Raw genomic sequence first — 7,500 nt, forward strand, 5'->3', positions numbered from 1 at the left:
GGGCCCCGGATGGAGCTCCTGAACACAGACAAGCAAGGGGAGGCTCCCCGGGCACATCGGAACCCCTTTCCGGGCCCTTGGCAGTGCGGCAGGCTGGGAGACAGGGCCCAGGGCCTGAGCACCCGACCCGGGGCCCGCCCGGGCCCCTGGACCCAGCCGGGGCTCCCAAGCCCGGAGGCGCATGGGACGCCTCCCCGGTCCCTCCGGACCCCGTCCCGGGCACCCTGCCACGCAGCAGGACCAAGGACAGAGCCCGGGGTGGGGAGGCCGCCCTCCCCGGGCCCTCAGGGGCCCTAGCCACTGCTCCTGAACCCAGCCAAGCAAGGGGAGGCTCCCCGGGCACATCGGAACCCCTTCCCGGGCCCTTGGCCGTGCGGCAGGCTGGGAGACAGGGCCCAGGGCCGGAGCACCCGACCCGGGGCCCGCCCGGGCCCCTGGACCCAGCCGGGGCTCCCAAGCCCGGAGGCGCATGGGACGCCTCCCCGGTCCCTCCAGACCCCGTCCCGGGCACCCTGCCACGCAGCAGGACCAAGGACAGAGCCCGGGGTGGGGAGGCCGCCCTCCCCGGGCCCTCAGGGGCCCTAGCCACTGCTCCTGAACCCAGCCAAGCAAGGGGAGGCTCCCCGGGCACATCGGAACCCCTTCCCGGGCCCTTGGCAGTGCGGCAGGCTGGGAGACAGGGCCCAGGGCCGGAGCACCCGACCCGGGGCCCGGCCGGGCCCCTGGACGCAGCCGGGGCTCCCAAGCCCGGAGGTGCATGGGACGCCTCCCCGGTCCCTCCGGACCCCGTCCCGGGCACCCTGCCACGCAGCAGGACCAAGGACAGAGCCCGGGGTGGGGAGGCCGCCCTCCCCGGGCCCTCAGGGGCCCTAGCCACTGCTCCTGAACCCAGCCAAGCAAGGGGAGGCTCCCCGGGCACATCGGAACCCCTTCCCGGGCCATTGGCAGTGCGGCAGGCTGGGAGACAGGGCCCTGGGCCGGAGCACCCGACCCGGGGCCCGGCCGGGCCCCTGGACCCAGCCGGGGCTCCCAAGCCCGGAGGTGCATGGGACGCCTCCCCGGTCCCTCAGGGCCCCGTCCCGGGCACCCTGCCATGCAGCAGGACCAAGGACAGAGCCCGGGGTGGGGAGGCCGCCCTCCCCGGGCGCTCAGGGGCCCTAGCCACTGCTCCTGAACCCAGCCAAGCAAGGGGAGGCTCCCCGGGAACAACGGAACCCATTCCTAGGCCCTTGGCAGTGCGGTAGGCTGGGAGACAGGGACCAGGGCCGGAGCACCCGACCCGGGGCCCGCCCGGGCCCCTGGACCGAGCCGGGGCTCCCAAGCCCGGAGGTGCATGGGACGCCTCCCCGGTCCCTCCGGACCCCGTCCCGGGCACCCTGCCACGCAGCAGGACCAAGGACAGAGCCCGGGGTGGGGAGGCCGCCCTCCCCGGGCCCTCAGGGGCCCTAGCCACTGCTCCTGAACCCAGCCAAGCAAGGGGAGGCTCCCCGGGAACAACGGAACCCATTCCTAGGCCCTTGGCAGTGCGGTAGGCTGGGAGACAGGGACCAGGGCCGGAGCACCCGACCCGGGGCCCGCCCGGGCCCCTGGACCCAGCCGGGGCTCCCAAGCCCGGAGGCGCATGGGACGCCTCCCCGGACCCATGGAGCCCGTCCTGGGCATTGAACCATGCCGTTGGCCTGGAGAAGGGAGCCCCGGACGCCCGGGGGAGGACTGCCCGGTACCCGTGGAGCCCTTCCCGGGTACTTTGCAACGCCGTTGGCCTCCTGGAGATGGGTGCCCCGAACGCCCGGGGGGTGGGCTGCCCGGGACCCGTGGAGCCCGTCCTGGGCACTCTGACCTGCTGTTGGCCCGGGGGAGGGACCCCAGACGACCGGGACCCGTGGAGCCCGTCCTTGGCACTCTGACAAGCCGTTGGCCCGGGGAAGGGAGCCCCAGACGACCGGGACCTGTGGAGCCCGTCCTGGGCACTCCTGTATGCCGTTGGCCCGGGGAAGGGAGCCCCGGACGTCCGGGACCCGTGGAGCCCGTCCTGGGCACTCCTGTATGCCGTTGGCCCGGGGAAGGGAGCCCCGGACGTCCGGGACCCGTGGAGCCCGTCCTGGGCACTCTGACAAGCCGTTGGCCCGGGGAAGGGAGACCTGGACGCCCGGAACCCGTGGAGCCCGTCCTGGGCACTCTGAAATGCTTTGGCCCGGGGAAGGGAGCCCCGGACACCCGGGGGAGGACTGCCCGGGACCCGTGGAACTGGTCCTGGGCACTCTGACATGCCGCTGGCCCGGGGAAGGGTGCCCCGGATGACCGGGCCCGTGGAGCCCGTCCTGGGCACTCTGCCATGCCGTCAGCCTGGATGGAGCCCCGGACGCCCGGGGGGGCGAAGGCCCGGGACGCATGGAGCCTGTCCCGGGCACTCTGCCATGCCGTCGGCCTGGATGGAGCACCGGACGCGCGGGGGACGACTGCCCAAGAGCCATGGAGCCCGTCCTGGGCAATTTGACATGCAGTTGGCCTGGAGGAAGGAAGCTCCGGGTGGCCTAGGGAGGTGTTGCCCAGGCATATCCCATCTGGTCCCCATGGCAGAGAACCACCAACCCTGGAGGGGTGTCCGGGCATACCCTGCCCCATAGTAATCCGGAGGCAAATCACCCCCCTTTCTTGCAATCTGTGCACGCGAGGTGACAGAGGGGACCCAAGGCGTGAAAGAACCCGACCTCATGGAGCCCTCGCTGGGATCCGGGAGGCGAATGGCACCTCATTAAGACTTCCAGGGAAGTTCGGCCATCTGGTCCCCCCCATAGGAAAGCGTTGCGGGCGACCAGATGCCCGAGGGGATCCGGGCGACCAGATGGCCGAGGGAATCCGGGCGACCAGATGGCTGGGCATGGAGGTGAAGCCGCCTGGACTCTTCCCCACCCCGTCCCCGTCCCGGGATGAATGCCCGGGACGCATGGAGCCCGTCCTGGCCACTTGACGTCCCGTCCTGGGCATTGAACCATGCCGTCGGCCTGGAGAAGGGAGCCCCCGGACGCCCGGGGGAGGACTGCCCGGTACCCGTGGAGCCCTTCCCGGGTACTTTGCAACGCCGTTGGCCTCCTGGAGATGGGTGCCCCGGATGCCCGGGGGTGGGCTGCCCGGGACCCATGGAGCCCGTCCTGGGCACTTTTACATGCCGTCGGCCTTGAGGTGGGTGCCCTGGACGCCCAGGGGAGGCCTGCCCGGGACCCGTGGAGCCCCTCCCGGGTACTTTGCCAATGCCGTTGGCCTCATGGAGATGGGTGCCCCGGACGCCCGGGGGGAGGACTGCCCGGTACCCGTGGAGTCCTTTCCGGGTACTTTGCAACGCCGTTGGCCTCCTGGAGATATGTGCCCCGAACGCCCGGGGGGAGGGCTGTCCGGGGCCCATGGGGCCCGTCCTGGGCACTGTGACATGCCGTCGGCCTGGAGGTGGGAGCCCCGGACGAGCGGGGGAAGGCTGCCCGGGACCCGTGGAGCCCTTCCCGGGTACTTTGCCATCCCGTTGGCCTCCTGGAGATGGGTGCCCCGGACGCCCGGGGGAGGTCTGTCCGGGGCCCATGGAGCCCGTCCTGGGCAGTGTGACATGCCGTCGGCCTAAAGGTGGGAGCCCCGGACGCCCGGGGGAAGGCTACCCGGGACCCGTGGAGCCCTTCCCGGGTACTTTGCCATCCCGTTGGCCTCATGGAGATGGGTGCCCCGGACGCCCAGGGGAGGTCTGTCCGGGACACGTGGAGCCCGTCCTGGGCATTGAGCCATGCCGTTGGCCCGGAGAATGGAGCCCCCAGACGCCCGGGAGAGGTGTTGCCCAGGCATATCTCATCTGGTCCCCCGGGCAGAGAACCACCAGCCCTGGAGAGGTGTCCGGGCGTACCCTGCCCCTAGTAATCCGGAGGGAAATTACCCCCCTTTCTTGCAATCCGTGCACGCGAGGTGACAGAGGGGACCCAAGGCGTAAAAGAACCCGACCTCATGGAGCCCTAGCTGGGATCCAGGAGCCGAATGGCACCTCATCGGGACTTCCAGGGAAGCCCGGCCATCTGGTCGCCCCATTGGAAAGCATCGCGGGCGACCAGAGGGCCGGGATCGAAAGGACTCCCAGCTCCCCATCCATCCCAAGCCTTCGCGGTAGGGTTCCTGACTGCCTGCCCACGCAAGGCAGGGCTCTTGGACCCCGGCTGGGCCTCAGGCGCAGGTTGGACCACCGGAGCTCTAGGGCCCGGACGACCTGGGGGAGGAATGCCCGGGACCCGTGGAGCCCGTCCTGGGTACTTTGACATGCCGTCGGCCTGGAGGTGGGTGCCCCGGACGCCCCGGGGGAAGCTGCCCGGGACCCATGGAGCCCGTCCTGGGTACTTTGACATTCCGTCGGCCTGGAGGTGGGAGCCCCGGACGCCCGGGGGGAGGTCTGCCCGGGACCCATGGAGCCCGTCCTGGGTACTTTGCCAATGCCGTTGGCCTCATGGAGATGGGTGCCCCGGACGCCCGGGGGACGAATGCCCGGGACGCATGGAGCCCGTCCTGGGCACTTTTCCATGCCTTCGGCCTGGAGCCCCCAGACACCCAGGGGAGGACCACCGTGAAAACCATGGAGCCCGACCCGGGCACTCTGCCATACCGTCAGCCTAGATGGAGCCCCGGACGCCCAGGGGACGAATGCCCGGGACGCATGGAGCCCGTCCTGGGCACTTTTCAATGCCGTCAGCCTGGATGGAGCCCCGGACGCCCGGGGGACGACTGCCCAGGAGCCATGGAGCCCGTCCTGGGCAATTTGACATGCAGTTGGCCTGGAGGAAGGAAGCCCCGGGTGGCCTAGGGAGGTGTTGCCCAGGCATAGCCCATCTGGTCCCCATGGCAGAGAACCACCAGCCTCGGAGGGGTGTCCGGGCGTACCCTTCTCCCTAGTAATCCGGAGGAAAATTACCCCCTTTTCTTGTAATCTGTGCACGCGAGGTGACAGAGGGGACCCAAGGCGCGAATGTACCCAACCTCCTGGAGCCCTCGCTGGGATCCGGGCGGCGAATGGCACCTCATCGGGACTTCCAGGGAAGTTCGGCCATCTGGTCGCCCCATAGGAAAGCGTTGCGGGCGACCAGATGCCCGAGGGGATCCGGGCGACCAGATGGCCGAGGGAATCTGGGCGATCAGATGGCTGGACACGGAAGTGAAGCCGCCTGGACTCTCCCGACCCTGTCCCCGTCCCCGTGACCGTGCCCGGGATGCATGGAGCCCGTCCTGGGCACTTTTCCATGCCTTCGGCCTGGAGCCCCCAGACACCCAGGGGAGGACCACCGTGAAAGCCATGGAGCCCGACCCGGGCACTCTGCCATGCCGTCGGCCTGGATGGAGCCCCGGACGCCCGGGGGACAAATGCCCGGGACGCATGGAGCCCGTCCTGGGCACTTTTCCATGCCTTCGGCATGGAGCGCCCCGACACCCTGGGGAGGACCACCCTGGAAACCATGGAGCCCGACCCGGGCACTCTGCCATGCCGTCGGCCTGGATGGAGCCCCGGACGCCCGGGGGACAAATGCCCGGGACGCATGGAGCCCGTCCTGGGTACTTTTCCATGCCGTCGGCCAGGAGCCCCCTGACACCCAGGGGAGGACCACCGTGAAAACCATGGAGCCCGACCCGGGCACTCTGCCATACCGTCAGCCTGGATGTAGCCCCGGACGCCCGGGGGACGAATGCCCGGGACGCATGGAGCCCGTCCCGGGCACTCTGCCATGCCGTCCCGACAAATTCGTACGGACTCCTAACCTTCCGACACGGATCGGAATCGAGCCCTTTCTGACCCAGCAGATTTCAGGTTGATTTGCTATATACTTTACGTACGATTTTATGGGGGCCGATTCCGATCCGGTACGTAAAAGCAAATACGACCGACATGTCGGACAACCACGTACACCCAGGGGATAGGACTGCCCGGGTCACATGGACCCCGTCCTGGGCACTCTGATCTGCCGCCGGCGCCGGGGATCGAACCGTGATCACCAGATGGGGATATCCCAAAAATCTGGCATGGATACGGCCCGCCAGGACAGGTTTGGGCACCCCTGTTGTACGGACTCCCAAGCCCTACGGTCCTTCTGACACGGATCGGAATCGAACCCAGCAGATTTCGCGTTGACTGCCTCTATATCAGGGGTGCCCAAACCAGTCCTGGCGGGCCGTATCCATGCCAGATTTTTGGGATATCCCCATCTGGGGATCACGGTTCGATCCCCGGCACCGGCGGCAGATTAGCCCAGCACCAGGTGACTCTGGGAAATAGCTGGCGCCGCGGCTAGGGCGGCTGACTCCGGAATCTGGAGATTTTTTTATTTAAGGTTTTTGTAGAGCGCGTAGTAACCCTCGAGCATCCCAGAGATCAGGGTTCGATCCCCGGCACCGGCCGCAGATTAGCCCAGCACCACGTGACTCTGGGAAATAGCTGGGGCCGCGGCTAGGGAGGCTGACTCCGGAATCTGGAGATCACGGTTCGATCCCCGGCACCGGCCGCAGATTAGCCCAGCACCAGGTGACTCTGGGAAATAGCTGGCGCCGCGGCTAGGGCGGCTGACTCCGGAATCTGGAGATTTTTTTATTTAAGGTTTTTGTAGAGCGCGTAGTAACCCTCGAGCATCCCAGAGATCAGGGTTCGATCCCCGGCACCGGCCGCAGATTAGCCCAGCACCACGTGACTCTGGGAAATAGCTGGCGCCGCGGCTAGGGCGGCTGACTCTGGAATCTGGGGATCACGGTTCGATCCCCGGCACCGGCGGCAGATTAGCCCAGCACCATGTGACTCTGGGCAATAGCTTGCTTAATCTTCCCAACGGCCCCTAGCGCCTAGAGACCCTTACGGGTGATTGTGCGCCTTACAAATGTGGATTATTATTATTATTATTATTATTATTTGGGCCGATTCCGATCCGGTTCGTAAAAGCACATCTGCCCGAATCTGTCGGACAACCACGTACGCCCGGGAGAGGACTGCCCGGGACCCGTGGAGCCCGTCCTGGTCACTCTGACCTGCCATCGGCCTGGAGAAGGGAGCGCCGGACGCCCGGGGGGAGGACTGCCCGGGACCCGTGGAGCCCGTCCTGGGCACTCTGACCTGCCGTCTGCCCGGGGAAGGGAGCCCCGGACGCCCGGGGGGAGGACTGTCCGGGACCCATGGAGCCCGTCCTGGGCACTCTGACCTGCCGACGGCCCGGGGAAGGGAGCCCCGGACGCCCGGGGGAGGACTGCCCGGGACCCGTGGAACTCGTCCTGGGCACTCTGACATGCCGCTGACCCGGGGAAGGGAACCCCGGACGCCCGGGAGCCGTGGAGCCCGTCCTGGGCACTCTGACAAGCCGTCGGACCGGGGAAGGGAGCCCCGGACGCCCGGGACCCGTGGAGCCTGTCCTGGGAACTCCGGCATGCCGTTGGCCCAGGGAAGGGAGTCCCAGATACCCGGGACCCGTGGAGCCCGTCATGGGCACTCTGACAAGCCGGTGT

The sequence above is a fragment of the Lissotriton helveticus genome, chromosome 1_2 (genome assembly GCF_964261635.1).
Source record: "Lissotriton helveticus chromosome 1_2, aLisHel1.1, whole genome shotgun sequence".
Taxonomy (NCBI): domain Eukaryota; kingdom Metazoa; phylum Chordata; class Amphibia; order Caudata; family Salamandridae; genus Lissotriton; species Lissotriton helveticus.